This window comes from Mustela erminea, chromosome 10 (assembly GCF_009829155.1).
Source record: "Mustela erminea isolate mMusErm1 chromosome 10, mMusErm1.Pri, whole genome shotgun sequence".
NCBI lineage: Eukaryota > Metazoa > Chordata > Mammalia > Carnivora > Mustelidae > Mustela > Mustela erminea.
In genome coordinates, this window is record NC_045623.1 from 101,578,150 (window position 1) to 101,592,798 (window position 14,649).

At 51.4% G+C, this 14,649-nt stretch overlaps 1 long non-coding RNA gene across 1 annotated transcript; it reads right to left on the bottom strand.

The window, feature by feature from the left end:
• Positions 1-3,103: 3,103 nt before the first annotated feature.
• Positions 3,104-13,555, bottom strand: LOC116567912. The gene is made up of 4 exons (XR_004276422.1): positions 13,412-13,555; positions 8,296-8,502; positions 4,972-5,173; positions 3,104-3,570 (listed from the first exon to the last, which is right to left on the bottom strand). It is a non-coding gene; the product is annotated as an uncharacterized LOC116567912 (long non-coding RNA).
• Positions 13,556-14,649: the final 1,094 nt, after the last annotated feature.

The window sequence follows — 14,649 nt, forward strand, 5'->3', positions numbered from 1 at the left end:
TCACCAGACAGATATAGCCAAAGCAGTCAAGTCCCATGGAGGCCAGTGTTTAGAAAAGAAGAGAGGTTTACATTTAAGAGGTGGAAGGAAGGGTGCCTGGGTGGCTCAGTCATCTGCCTTCAGCTCAGGTCGTGATCCCTGGGTCCTGGGATTGAGCCCTGCATCAGGCTCTCTGCTCAGTGGGGAGCCTGCTTCTCCCTCTGCCCTCCCCCTGCTCGTGGTCTCTCTCTCTCTCTCAAAAATAAATAAATACAAGTTAAAAAAAAAAAAGATGTGGAAGGGAATCTGATTTCAGAATCCTGGCTTGCCACCTAAAAGATGGAAATGGTATTTGTACTAGTTCAGGCTACTGCTAACTAAATAGCACACAGTGGCGGGCTTAAACAACAGACACATGTTCCTCATAGTTCTAGAGGCTGAGAAGTCTAAGAGCAAGCTGGCTGATCCATTTCCTGGCGAGGACTCTCTTCCTGGCTTGCAGAAGGCTGCCTTCCTCCAGTGTCCTCACATGGTGGCGAGAGGGAGAGGGAGACAGCTGGAGAGGGAGACGGAGAGGGTGGGGGTGGGGAATCAAGTTGTTTGGTGTCTCCTTTTCTAAGGGGCCCTGCCCTCATGACCTTGGCTAATCACTTCCCAAAGGGGCCACCTTCAAATACCATCACACTGAGGGTAGGGGCTTCTATGTATGAATTTCCGATGGATGCAATTTATTCTGTGGGAGTATTTAAAAGCTGTAAGCTCCCTGAGGTGACTGAGCTGCAAGGGAGCCTTCGGAATACAGTGGGGTTTTGGCAGAGGGGAGGGGGCAATTCCGACATTGGCAGAAGGGAAGGCATGTTAGAAAGGGGTTGAGGTGGTTCTGGCATCATTGAAACAGACACTACCTGAAGGTCCTAATGGACCACAAGGAGCTGATGTCCCACCACAGACACCCTCACTATCCATCACCAAGAAGAACCCCTATTGACACGGTGTTACAGTTCTTATTTATTTATTTATTTATTTATGGTACTTTTTGGGAGGGGTTCAGAGGGAAGGAGGGTGGGGAGAATCCCAAGCAGGCTCCACACTGAGTGTGGAGCCCAACGAGTGTTCAATATTACAACCCTGAGATCATGACCTAAATTGAAATCAAGAGCTGGATGCTTAACCCACTGAGCCACCAAGGCACCCCTCTTTATTTTTTTTTTAATATTTTTATCTTTAAGTAATCTCTGCACCCAACTTGAACTCACAACCCCGAGATCAAGAGTTGCATGCTATACCCACAGAGCTGGTCAGGAGCCCTGATTCTTGTATATTTTAATCAATAGCTATTAACAACCAGAAGAAAATATTGAGATCATTCTTGGCATGAATTGTTTTCCCATTTGCCATATTGTCAAATCTTCTCTCACGCCAGTAAACATTCACACCATCCATTTAAACAGCTCCCAATATTTCAGTCTGGGTAAAACCACAATTTATTGAACCAAATGCCTATTGTTCTGGACTTTTTAGAGTAAATGCAGAGGGATCCCGATTTCCCCCTATTAAAACAAAATTAGGAAGAACATTTCAGAAGCAAAATCTAATGATAAATGAATGAGAAAAATTGCTCTTGGGTACACATTACTACATGTCCTCTAGAAAAATTATATCAAGTTATAACCACAGATCACGTTGGAGAGTGCTTGTTTCTCTATGTCTTCAACAACACTGTATATTACCATTAATATTTTTTCTAATCTAATAGTGAAAAATCTCCCCACCCTGCCCCACTTCTTTGAGCTTTTCTTCCTCTGGCTTTACCGGTGGTCCTGTCTGCATCTCTCCCATTTCCCGTCTTGTCCTACAAATGTCTGCCCTGCAGCTCTTTGTCTAACCACTTTCTTTTATTCCTCCACATTCCCTTGTAAATTTGAGCAAAACCAACCACTGCAAACTTTCTCTGGCTCACACGCACCCCAAAACCCACCAGCACCGTGTCTATCCCATCTATGTCGACAAATAAATGTGTGATGAATGAGTGCATGAGAAAGAACCCTTGAAGAGAGAACTTGCAACCAAAAGTGGAGGGGCCATCCCTGGGACTTGTTGAAATCCCAGTGACCTCAAGGCAAAATTGTTCATGCTCAGTACAGTCAAGATTGTAGCAGTAAGAACAAAATAGAAAGCCGTATTTTAAAGAATCAGCTTTCAAGTAACTTCCTGCAGCTTCCCGGGAGCACAAGACCGATTTGGAACAGAACGAGGTGGTAGTTCTTAGGAACCACATTCCCCAGAAGAGGAGGAAAAGTTCACTACAGATCTCATTTTAAAGATCTCCTGCAAACAATATTTTTGGGGATGTGCTTTGGTTCAATCTAAAACAAGTTTTGTTTCTACCCCCAACCAGGGTCTGACCGACTTATTTCTGTTTCTATGCATCTTTGGAAAATCGAAACCAAACAATAACAACCGCCCCCCCATCTCTTCTCTGTGGATGATCTCCAGTGGTCTTCTCTAGTCATTTCTCCTGAGCCTTAGATGGGACGCTAACTCGATGTTCTGCTGGGACCTCAGACTCAAGATGCTGCCATGTTATTGGCCCCTCTTCTTCTTACTATTTTTAAACAACTTTACTTGTAAGTAATCTCTACACCCAATGTAGGGCTCAAACTTACAACTCCAAGGTCATGAGTCACACGCTCCACCCACCAAGCCAGCCAGGTACCCCCTTCTTACTATTTTAATAGCTGACTTTTATTGAGCTCTGTCTTAGGCTGAGTTTCCCTAGAGGCAGGCTCAGGGATCACTGATTGGGAGAAGCAAAGTTGGAAAAGGGAAGGGAAGGAAGCCGACGCAACGGGTGTTAATGAGCAGGTGACCGCTGTGGGCAAACAGACTCGCTTCTGGGGACCTCGGGGAGCCTTCTTAGAGCAGAGTTGCCTGGTGAGGGGTAAAGAAGCTGGGGGGTTCTCTGCCAACTCTCTTTTTTTTTTTTTTCCTAAAGACTTATTTATTTATTTGAGAGAAGAGAGAGGGAAAGAACAGGGGGAGGGACAGAGAGGGAATCCTCAAGCCTCCGTGCTGAGTGCAGAGCTCAACATGGGGCTCTGATCGCACGATCCTGAGATCATGACCTGAGCTGAAATCAAGAGTCAGATGCTTAACTGACTGAGCCCCCCAGATGTCCCTCTGCCAACTCTAGACTGTCATCCCTGCAAGGGTCCAGGCAGTAAGTAAAGGGTCTAGGGAAGGACCTACAGAGGCCTGTTTGTAGGAAGCTGTTGGCTTTGGCAGGAAGGGTGCATGCCAGCGGGACTGGAGGGTCACCCACAGCTTTCACTGCGAGAGCATCTCAGGCATCAGGCATTGCGCTGTTTGATAGCTCCCGCCATCTCCCTGGAAGTAGAGACTCAAGAAGACCACCTACAGATGGAGAAACCAAGTCTTGGAAATGCCAAAGGACTGGCTCAGGCTCACACATGCCCAGGAGGTGAGCCAGCTTCGGACCGCAGAGCCCGCGGAGCCCACTCCACACCTCCTGCCTCCCGTCACACGACTGTGTTCCTCCCAGCCAGGCCCCTCCTTCCAGGATGGCACCTGCTGAGGAAACAGGAAGCAGATGGAATTCAGGAGCTTGGTTAGGGCCCACGCTGTGTGTTTCCTGACATCACAGGGTTCTTGCAATTTTCTGAGCTGTCAGTTCCCCCACTTGGCAGGATTTTAGACTCTGAAGTAGGAGTCATGCTCACAAATTCCTTTTGAGGGGACGTGACTCGGGGCAGCGCTCTGAGACTTGGTAATTGCCTCAGCTTGATTCCGATGAAAGAAGATATGTGTGCGTGTGTGATACGTTCCGGTGTTCTTTTTTTTTCCTTGGCTGGAAAACAGCCAGTTTCTTGTGTTTTGAATGATATGTTCTAAAGGAGTTTCTTCCTCCGTCTACTGGGTTCAAAACCCTGTGAGCAGTGAGAAGAGGGGTATTTTTATTCTGATTTCTTTCACTTGTTTACTCTGCTCTTCCCTTTAATAGAAGTAGTAGTAACAGTAGCTGTCACAGAAGGAGGATTTAGTACGTCTGTAAAATGCTTTCCATGTGTGCTAAATTGTGTATAGATTGTACATAGATGTGTATGGTTACTCTTGTATCTAACTATATAAATATTGTATTATTTCATCTCAATAACCTTGTGAGATACACACCCCATTTTGCAGAAGGTAAAACTGAGGCTTGGAGAGGTGAAGTTGTTCCAGATCACCAAGCTCAGAGCGCGCAGCCTAGAGGCTGGAGCTGAGAACGACTCCTGATGGTCCAAGTGCTGAAGCCCCGGGTTCCCACTCCTGCCTGCCTGGGTTCCCTCTCACCCACCCCAGCCTCCCTCTCATCCCAAATGTGATGCCCCTGTGTTCTGCGGACTCTGTTCCTCTGTCCCATTTTCCAGATGGGACCTCAGTGGAAGCTGCCCCCCTCTTCTGCTCCGGCTTCTCTGGCACATTGGCAGTGAGGCTGGGAATTCTAGGGGCGGCTCTGGAACCTGGTTCCCCGCTCTATGGCCCTGCCCCCACTGCCCACGGCTTCTGCCCAGAGCCTCTCTTCACAAATAAATATGTCACGGCGTGATTTGTGAAGGATGTCAGGACCATGGGTAATTTTTTTCCCCCTTCTATTCTGATTTCCATTATTCTTGTTCCAGTGGAGGTGCACAGAAAAATAAGTAACAAAGGCATTTATCTTCTCTTTCTGTTCTCTCTCCTGGCTGTCTCCCTTCCATCAATGACTTGTCTTGGACGTGAACACCGTTTCACTAGCCCCGGCGGTGGCACGGAGCTGCTCCCCAAGCCCCCAGCCCTACCGCTGCTCTGCTTGGAGACTGTGTTTCTCTCTCTACCAGTTGACAGTTACTCCGTGAAAATCTACACGTGAATGGCTCAGAAAAAACGTTCTAAAAATCTAACCAGCCAGAAAATCAAAGGCAGGGAGACCTAGATGGTGTGCCCACTTACCGAGCTCCTGCTGTGGGCACACAGGGAAACCCGCCCAGGCTGAGAAGGGAGGAGGGACGGGGCCAAGTGCAGCTTCTTTCCCTCCAAGCTCTGTCGGGTCATTTGTTCATTCAACAAACATTCACTGAGCTATGTTCCAGGCACAGTTTTAAGCCCTGGGTATGGTGCAGGCCAGTCTTCCTGCCTTCCTGGAGCCTAGATTCTAGTGGACAAAAAAGAAAATAGAGTAAGATAAATCAGGAAATGGGAAATAATAACAGTTTGTGAGACTGACAAAGTCAGCAGGAGGTGGGGCTGGTTGGGGGCTGGTTTGCGATTTGAAGCTGAGTGGTCCGTGAGCACTATGGCCTCGGTCTATGAGCAAGGGCCTGAAGTAAGGGTCGGTGTGAGCCATGTGGATCTGTGGGGGAAAGCACTCCCAGGGGAAGAGGTGAGGAGGGAGGTGTTGGAGGGACATCAGGAATCCAGGGGGGCTGGAGCAGAGTGAGTGAGGGCTGAAGGTCAGGCGACAGAGGGACTGGGTGTCGGGGATGCCGGAACTTGGGGCCACCATAAGGACTCTGGCTGTGGTCTGAGCAAGATGGGAGCCCTTGGAGGTTTGAAGCAGAGAGGGGGCATGCTGGGTCCCTCTAGCTGTTGTTCCTGGAGGGGAGCTGCGGGGGACCTGAGGGGGGACCAGCTGGGGCCTGCAGGGCAGTGGGGGTGGGGAGCCAGCGGACTCTCTGTGCATTTGAAGGTGGAGCCCCTGGGGCTCGCCGCTGGACCTGGATCCGTTGAGGCTGTGTGAGAGAGCTAAGGTAGAGTGGCAACAAGGTTTTGGGTCTGGTCACCGGGAAGGAGGGAGTGGACTGATGTGGAACAGGCTGGGGAAGCTGTCGGTTTGGGGAGAAGGGGGACTGCCTCTGTGGAGCGGGCATAACTTCTGGCGAGTCCTCAGGGAGCCTGGTCCCAGTCCCCATCTGCCAGTTTCACCGCATGTGGCGCTCTCGGAGCCCAGCTCCTCATCTCCTCTGTGGGACTTATCATGGGGATAATAATGACCACTCACAGCTATCACGGGCCTACTGTGTGCCAGACGCTCTGCTAAGCACTTTATGAACCTTAACTCACTAACGCTTCCTAGCAATCTTAGGGGGAGGTATAATTATCATCCTCACTTTACAGAGTAGGAAATCGAGACACAGAGAGGTTAAGTAGCTTTCCCAAAGACACACAGCAAGTGAGTGTCAGACCCAGACAACGGGCTCCAGAAACCACCCCCTTTCCTCCTTCCCTCCTTGCCTTCGGCATGGGGTGAGAGACAATGGATGGAGCACGCTGAGGGCCCAAGCAAAGCCCTTTTTCTCTGTTCTAGTCCCTTCTGACACCCTCAGTCCTCTTTCCACAAGTTCTCACATCTCCGACGAAGCTTGGACTGGTGAGGAGAGTGTGGGCAGAGGCAGGAGGTAAGGGGGAGGCTGGAGGCTGCGCAGGGGTGGTCAGCAGGAGTGTGCGTGCGTGGTTGCCCGCCGCAGCTAAGGGGACAGCCGTGTGGCTCAGGCCTCCCCCTGTAGGTGTGTCGGTGCCACCCCACGTCATACTTAGCCTACAAAGAGAAAGGGAGTCGGACCATTTAAAGGGCAACTAGCAAAAGGTCTCAGATGTACGTTGAGGCAGCAGGTGTGTGTGTGTGTGTGTGGGTGTGTGTGTGTGGGTGTACACGCCAGTGCATGTCTGTGTGTCCATATGTGTCTGTCTGTCTGTGGGTGCATGTGCACCCTGGAGAGAGCAGCAGGTGGCAGGGACAGCTTTGAACATGGGGTTCCCCGCTCTATTCCACCAGGCATTGCTATTTGCTAGAGAAAGATCACCATCTGACGATTCCATTTTGCAGTTCTCCTTCTTTTCCTGCAGAGCCGGAACTCCAGAATTAATAATAGGAGTGAATTATTATTATATGATTAATAAGAAGAAGAATGACTGTCCACCATGAATGGAGGGGTTCCTTAGTGCCAGTCGCATGCTGAGCTCTGTGTCTGTGTCACCTCCCTCGTGCCTCCCTGAAACTCCTGTCCTGATGGCTGTTCTACAGGGGAGGAGGGTACCGAAGGTAAGCCGCTTGCCCCGGGTCACCCATGAGTGAGGGAGGTGCCAGGATCTGGCTGACTGCAGGGTCTGCTGGCTTACAGTGGGGTCTCAGTGGGGTCTGTGGGAGCCCTGAGACCCAGACACCTTACAGAGCTGGGCCCTGCGATGGAAGAACACCTGCCCACACCTCCCACTGGGTCAGACCCGGGGGTAAGCGGGTGTGCAAACACTTCGGTTTCCATTTCCCTTCCTGGCTCTGAGACAGTGACCTACAGGGCATCAGGTTTATAGCAGTGGTGCCAAAAGTGGGGTGTCCGGACCAGGACCATCAACATCTCTTGTTAGAAATGTAAATTCTCATCTGGGGTGGGGCCCGATGTTCTAAGGAGCCTTCCAGGTGACTCAGATGCAGAAGAACCAGCAGCGTAGATCAAGACAGCCACCCAAGGCCACGTAGCTGAAATCCTGGGTAACCAGGACTTGACCCCGCTCTGCCGGACCGCAGGGGCTGGGTGCTGAGCCTCATGGAGGCTGCCTCCAACCTCAGAAGCACTGGGTGTCTCCCCAACTCTCCACCCCTCACTCCTGTTCGCTCTCTCTTCCACGCCTGCTGCCGGGAGCCCTCAGCAGTGGTGAGAGCTCCCATTCTTAAAAAGGTCCAAATGGGCCGCGTAAGGGACAACCCCGGAGCACTTGAAAGTCCCAGCTAGAAGCCACGGGACGGGGCAGGATATCTGTGATACATGTACCTGAGCAGAGACTTACATCCAGAATGAGACAGAGGACCCCTCCAGCAACAGCAAGAGAGAGGCCCCCAGAATGGCCCAGGAAAATGTGACAAGGTTCTCCATTTCATTAATGATCAGGGAAGAGCAAATTAAGACCATAATGGGATCCCACTATTCCCAGTACCCGGATGAACCAGTGAAAAGGAAGTACCAGGCACTGGCAGGGATGGGGGGGGTTGGCGACAACAGGAGCCCTGGGACGTCGCTGGTAGGAGTGTAAATTGGCAAAACTTCTTCGGGCAATGGGCCAAGCCTCCCGCAACCGAACCTACATGATCCGGCAACTATACCCGTGGGTGACATGCCATCCTTGTGGTCTGCAAGGCTCAGGGCAAGTGTTGTTTCTGCAGGACCCTTATCTAGACAAACAGTTTTGCTGAAAATACTTCACAAAGCTCATGGGTCCACATGAGACCTGGTGATTTACTGATGAAGATTTAGAACAGTGGACAGAGAGTGAGTTACTTACGTATTTGTGTATCGTATGGTCTGTTTCTTTATGGCTGGTGGCGTTTCCTGTTAGTGTCCAGACACCGTCTCTCCCATTTAGATCCAGAAGCCCTGGCTTCGTGTCCTTTGTCGTCAGACGTGCCTTTCCTGGCTAATTTCATTTCTCCCACCAGGAGGAGAAGGTAACAGTGCCATTACGATTCACAGGGCTGTGGTTCTCTGGAACCTGTTGTTACAGAAATAGTATAGATCTTCTTATCTCTGCCGTTCCCTGATGCATCAACCCAGCGCTGCCGGAGCCACGCTCATGATGCTGCCGCCTGCACCGGGCCACCGCTGTGTCCTCACTTCTCACGACTCTCTCAGAGGCGGTTACTGACCTTTGGTGACAATGACCGCAGATGCAAATCTTACCAGCGTGCGTGAGGGAACGCATGTTCCGGAAATGGTAGGTCTGCTGTTCGAGCATTTATAACATACACATGGAACAGCCAACCCTTTTTTTGGGTTTTTGGGCTGTAATCATGGCCTTCCCAGAATGCAATGTCTTTCCATGTTGGCCGTACACCTGCCTTCCGCACGAGCATCCACAGGGAGAAGGGTAGGGGGACAAGGCCTGAGCAAGAAGAGAGAGGTCCCTTTCATGCAAGGAGTGTTCGTCCTTTGTCTGGCATGACTTAAGACGATAGAGCACAACATCCCACACTGGTAGAAAATGAGAAGACACCAGCAAGATGGGCCTGTGGGCCTCAGGGAGCAATGGTCTCAGAAGCCCTTGGAAGGTAGGGACACGGCCACCTCCCAGACCGCCTGACAGGTGGGGTCCTGGAGAGGAGGATGGGTCACTGGCCTGGGAGCCAGAAGGACACAGTGTTGGGGACACTTGCCACCAGCCCTGCTGTCCTCAATCCTGCAGACCAGAGGTGTCACTATAGCCAGAAAGCAGATGGGCAAGAGGTGACACCTAGCTCCAGCCGGAGGGTAGCAGTGGCCCCACGGGAGCCCGGAGCCCTGAGCTCGTCCTGTGTCCAGAGTGAGTGAGTTGTTCCAAATCAGCATGTCAGCGCCACTCTAGTGGCCCGATCTTGCACAATCTCACAGAAGAAATATATGCTGGCCAGCAAAAGTGCTCGGCACACCAGCCCACCATCCCAGAACCAGAGACTCAATGCCGGACGCCAGGACAAACCATAGGTGTGAGTCCCAGAGCCCCATGGGGGCATCTGCTTGGTCCTATGTACAGGGTAGGGGGCTGGAAAGAACACTAGAGGAGAAATAGAGACCCAGGCCTTTACAGACCTTGGACTGGGTTTGGGGTGCTTTGTCCAGAAAGCATTGTTTGCTCTGGCTGTCTCAGCCACCAGAGGGGGACTAAAGAATTTCAAGGGAAGTCTTCCAAAGTGTGAGGCCCCCAACGCACGGGACCTTAGCCTGGGACGGAGGGTAATACTGCTAGGTTCTCCCTGGGGGCTGGTAGCTAGAAAAGGGCATGAGGGGGGACCTCTGGGGTCTTGCTAGCTTTCTGTATTTTGACTGGGCACTATTTGCCTGGGTCTGGCCTTGAGACAATTCACTGAGCTGAACACTTAGAACGTACACTTTTTCATACGCATTTTAAACTTCTATAAAAACTTTAGCAAAATGAAAGGAAAAGAAAGAATCCCAGCCAAGCAGTTTCCCCCCACCCCTTTCTGAGCTCGCCTTGTAGGCTCTGATTCCTGAGCTCTCTCCGCACCTCAGAGCCCCAGACACCAGCAGAGACACCAAGCCCGTGAAGGCCAGGTTGTAAGGGTCAGAGCCTGACTCACTCCTGCGAGGAGCTGGGGCCCAGGGCTCACTGCAGGGGAAATAAGAGACGGGGGTGGGGGTGAGGTGAGGGAAGAATCCAGATGTGACCAGGCCCACAAAGTTGACGATTCTCTGTAAGAAAGTGTTTAGATACAGATTGTGTGTCTATTAAATGCCTCACTTGGGGAGGACTTTTGTTTTTAAGCAACCCAGCTTTGGGGGCTGAATAAGGGGAATCTCTTCCCACAGGGCAGGTGGTGGGGAGGGCAAAGGAGGAAATATAAGGGGTCTGTACTGGTGTTGACTCTGACCACGAACCCACCATCGGGGCTATGAGGCAGGAAGCTTATCCCCAGGGCTGTGGCCCAGCGTTGCATCCCAGGGCTGCCATAACAAAGGACCACAGGCAGGTCCAGAATTTCTACACAACAGAAATTTTTTCTCTCACAGCTTGGAGGCTGGAAATCCAAAATCAACGTATTGGCCATGTTGGTTCTTTCTGAGACCTCTCTCCTTGGCTTGGAGATGGTTGTCTTCTCCCTGTCTCTTCAGATGGAGTAAGTGGGCAGGTGGCCAAAAGCAGGGATCGATCACTTGCAAGCCCAAAGACAGGCAACACATTGTGAGGCAGTGTGGGGCAGTGGTCTGGGACATGGACGCCACCGCCAGTCTCTGTCACTTCCCAGCTGGTTGGTCCCCAGCAAGTTGTTCAGCATCTCTGAGCCTCAGCTCCCTTCCCTGCTCTGTTCCCACAGAGATCTGTTGTGAGGGTCAATATTTGTCATTTTACAGTGCCTGGCACACGGAAAGGGCTGTATCACTATTAGCTAGGATTATCTTCAAAGTAACACAAACAACTGAGAAAAATGATGAAGATAGAGAAAAAACTGTTAACCCCATGACCTTATGCTAATGGAGCAATTGACTTGCTTTGTAATTATAAGTCATGCCCAACGGAACATCTAGAGCATTTCGAGTCCAGATAGGTTCAGAGACCCCTGGTCCCTTGACATGAAAAAGTCCCAAATTGGAGGTGGCAGGGGTGGGAGGAAGCTCAGCCTTGGCCAGATCTTCCCAGCACAGCAGCAGAGAAGCTTAGCTCCAGGGCTTCTAGAAAAAAGCTCCCCTATGGCCCCTCCTCAGCCTCTGAATCTTTTCAAGCTTGTAATTTCCTCTTCTGGCCATGGGAACCAAAGCCACTCCATTAACCTGCATTGCAGGTGGGCTCTTTCAAACGATTTTTTTGCTTCTGCGTGGCCCTGACTTCAGCTTCTGGGCAAACGTGGTCTCTATGGTGTCCTCCTGGATTGGATGAATGGTGCCCTCAGGAGCTCCCAGCGTGATTCTACAATCACTGCTAGAAGCTTGGTGGCCAGGGCCATGTCAGCTCCGGGTTGGTCTGCCACCCCCAGCTCCAGCCAGTTCTCCACTGTGTCTGAAAAGGAGATCAGGAAGAGGGTGTGTGTGTGTGTGTGTGTGTGTGTGTGTGTGTGTGTGTGAGAGAGAGAGAGAGAGAGAGAGAGAGCGCATTTGTGAGGGAGAGAATCGGGCTTTTATATCCTAAATAGACAACTCACACTGACTGTATGACTCCAACGTGCATGAATTTAGCACTTGCTGAAAACACCTGGGAGTTCCTTTCCAAAACCCTGAGCTTGGTGCTTCTCTTCATCCCCATTCTATATCTGGGTAAACGGAGGCGGGATAGGCAGTGAATTACCTAGGGTTCCACAGCAGCTCACCTGGGATCGGACCCTACAGAGTCAGCACCCCACTGCCGGGAGAATCACCTCCAGCCTCCTCAGCCTCTCCCTGACCTGCGCCGCTGCGGTATGTGCTGCCTCCGCCTGGTACCTTCGCCCACGTGTGACATGCATGCTCCTGTTTTGTCCTTTAGACATGTGTGGTAGGCCCAGAAATCTGTCCTGACCGTCCTCACTGGCCCAGGCACACCCCGTTGTCCTCCCCAATACTGTGTTTCAGAAGGCCACTGCCAACAAGGGAGAGAAAATCCAGCTCAATCCAGCCATGCCCAGTTCTCTATTTACTTTTTGACTTTGAACAGGCTTCCCCCCTTGGTGACAACGTGGCTGCCAGCAGCTTCAGCCATAGGCCCTCCCAGGCACCAGTTGTGCAGCTGACACCCTTCTGGACCACAGTGGCCAAGAGGATAGAATGAACCGATCAGCCAGCCTGGATCCTGTGATCCAGGGTCCTGGGCTGCACCTCTGGTTCCAGGTATGTGGGGGTTCTTTTCAGGGTGCACGTGCTGCGTGTGTGGGAGAGAGTAGTCTTGGAGGAGCCTCCACTTCTTCCCCTCTGGGCAAGTCTCACTCATTCCTCTCCCTTTTGGGCTCCAAAGCCCTGGCTCCTCTCTTTAGAGGGCTGTAGGCCTCCCCCAAAGTATGAGGGCTTCTGTGTCCTCTGTAAACCCACCACCCATGCTACCCAAGGGAAAATTAAGTCCGCCTATGTGGGGTGTGTGTGTGTGTGTGTGTGTGTGTGTGTGTGTGTGACGCAGGCTCAGCGCCCCAGTACAGGGTCCTGCCACCCCGATGGTGAAGGAAGCAGTGCACTGTCTTCACCCCCATCGGGAGGTGAGGCTCTGAAGTGTCTCAGCCCTCCCCATGGACCCGCAGGCACTTGGCACCGGACAGCCCCGGGCTCTGTGCTCACGGCCATGATCCGTTGGAACTTCCTTTCTGCTGACACTGGCCACCCTGCCTTTGGCTGAGCAGCAAACTGATAGAAGAGGAAAAGGCTCACCACGATCATCATGAGGCCTCCGGGAAGCCCGGCTTTGGGGCGCAAACCAAGTGTGATTTGCATGCTGGATTTTCACAAGACACCCAAAACACCCGAAAGAGAATTCAGGATCATCAGCGGTCCTGTGATCTTGCAAGCAGGAAGCACTCCATTAATAACTCTTGAATGAAGGAAGCACCCTCCGAAGTGGGCACTCTTGTTATGCCGTTTGATAGATGAGAAAGCAGAGGCTCAGAGAGGCTTAGTAACTTGCCTAGGGTCACACAGATCAGACATGGCAGAGGTCAGATCTAAACACAGGCAGCTTCTCATGACCTAGCCTCACCAGTCCTGTTGCCCTGCCCAGCTGGGAAGAGGCTGGGAGGATGTGGGGCTGAACCTCGGCACTCCTGCCTGGCCTCTGGTGCAGGGCAGCAGCTGGCTGAAGCCAGGATCCGTGCTTGGGGGAAGGGGTGGTGCTGCTTCTCCTTGCAAGGCTGAGCTCCTGCTGAGCCACACTCGCTTCCCATATCCATTCTTCCAGACACTGCGCGTGGGTCATGGGCACCTGTGATTGAGCCTGAAGCACCGAGTGTACTTACCAACTGGCCCTGTTCCACCACGCAGGTCATTGCCACAGAACGAGCCGAATGTTCTCCCTCTCCTTCCATCAGGGCATGAACACAGCTTCTTCTCCCAGGGATGTTCAGGGGAAAGTACACGGTGCTCCTTTGAAGAGGCAGGAAACTTGCTGGGGCTCAGGAAACACACTGGGGCTCAGGAAGTGAGTCAGCAAGGATCTTCCTTTAGAGAGAAGTCCTTGCTGCCTGCTGCTTCCAGACCTTTCACAGGATGTGACCCTCCCCTCCCCTGCCCTTCCCTGCCACCTAGCTGGTTCCCACTCACCCCACTCCCTCCAACCAGATTCTCCAGAGCACCCTCATATGCCTTTCCTTTTACTGTCACCGTTGTCCTTCCCTTCTTACTAGACTGTGAGCTCCATGAGGACAGTGACTGCTAGTGACAGCTATTTACTCAGAACACAGCCCAAGGTGCTTAGTGCAAATTGAAAAAAAAAAAAAGCCCTTTCCTTAAGGGAGTTGACTTACATCTGATGGATGACTTATATCCTCATCCATATACAAATCTAAGAGCATGAAGGGTGAGCAGTGTCTCCTAGATTTGCACAGTGCACAGCCTGCACAACTGTACATGCCAACCTCAGTGCACCAAATATTTGTTAACTGACCACAGTTGTAAATAAAATGTAATTCAAAATGCTCAAATATGCAACCTAAATAATTTAAATAACAAACCGAGTATCTGCTTAAGGCTGAAGAGAATCCAACCTTTGGAACACAGGGAAGAAAACTGGGTCGGTGATGAATAGATAACCATAAAGAGGCTGTTTAGAAAGGCAAGACCCAGAAGTGGGTCAGGGCTGGCTCCTGTGCAAATTAGTGACTGTTTATTTAGCGACTTTTCTCCATTGTGTGTGGCCGCAGGGTTGGAGATTTATTTGGGGATTCAGTTTCCATAGAATAACAACGTTCTTTTAAAACATACTTTTCATTCTTAAAGTGAAACATTTTCTGCTGAGCTTAGGCTGGGGCTCAGCATAATTGGTGCGCTGGAGTAGTGTGGAAAAGAAGGGGGATGGGAGGAAATTTTGTTTTGATTTACTAATGACTTGGAATCCTACCTGGGGCCCAGGAGCCCCTCGCCCTTGTCAGGGTGGGGGAGGGGATGGAGATCCAGTGCCCGGTGTGGTGAGCAGATGGTGGCGGTGGAGGGTGCATAGGCAGGAATGAAGACGGAGAGAAGCGGGAGAAGACAGGGA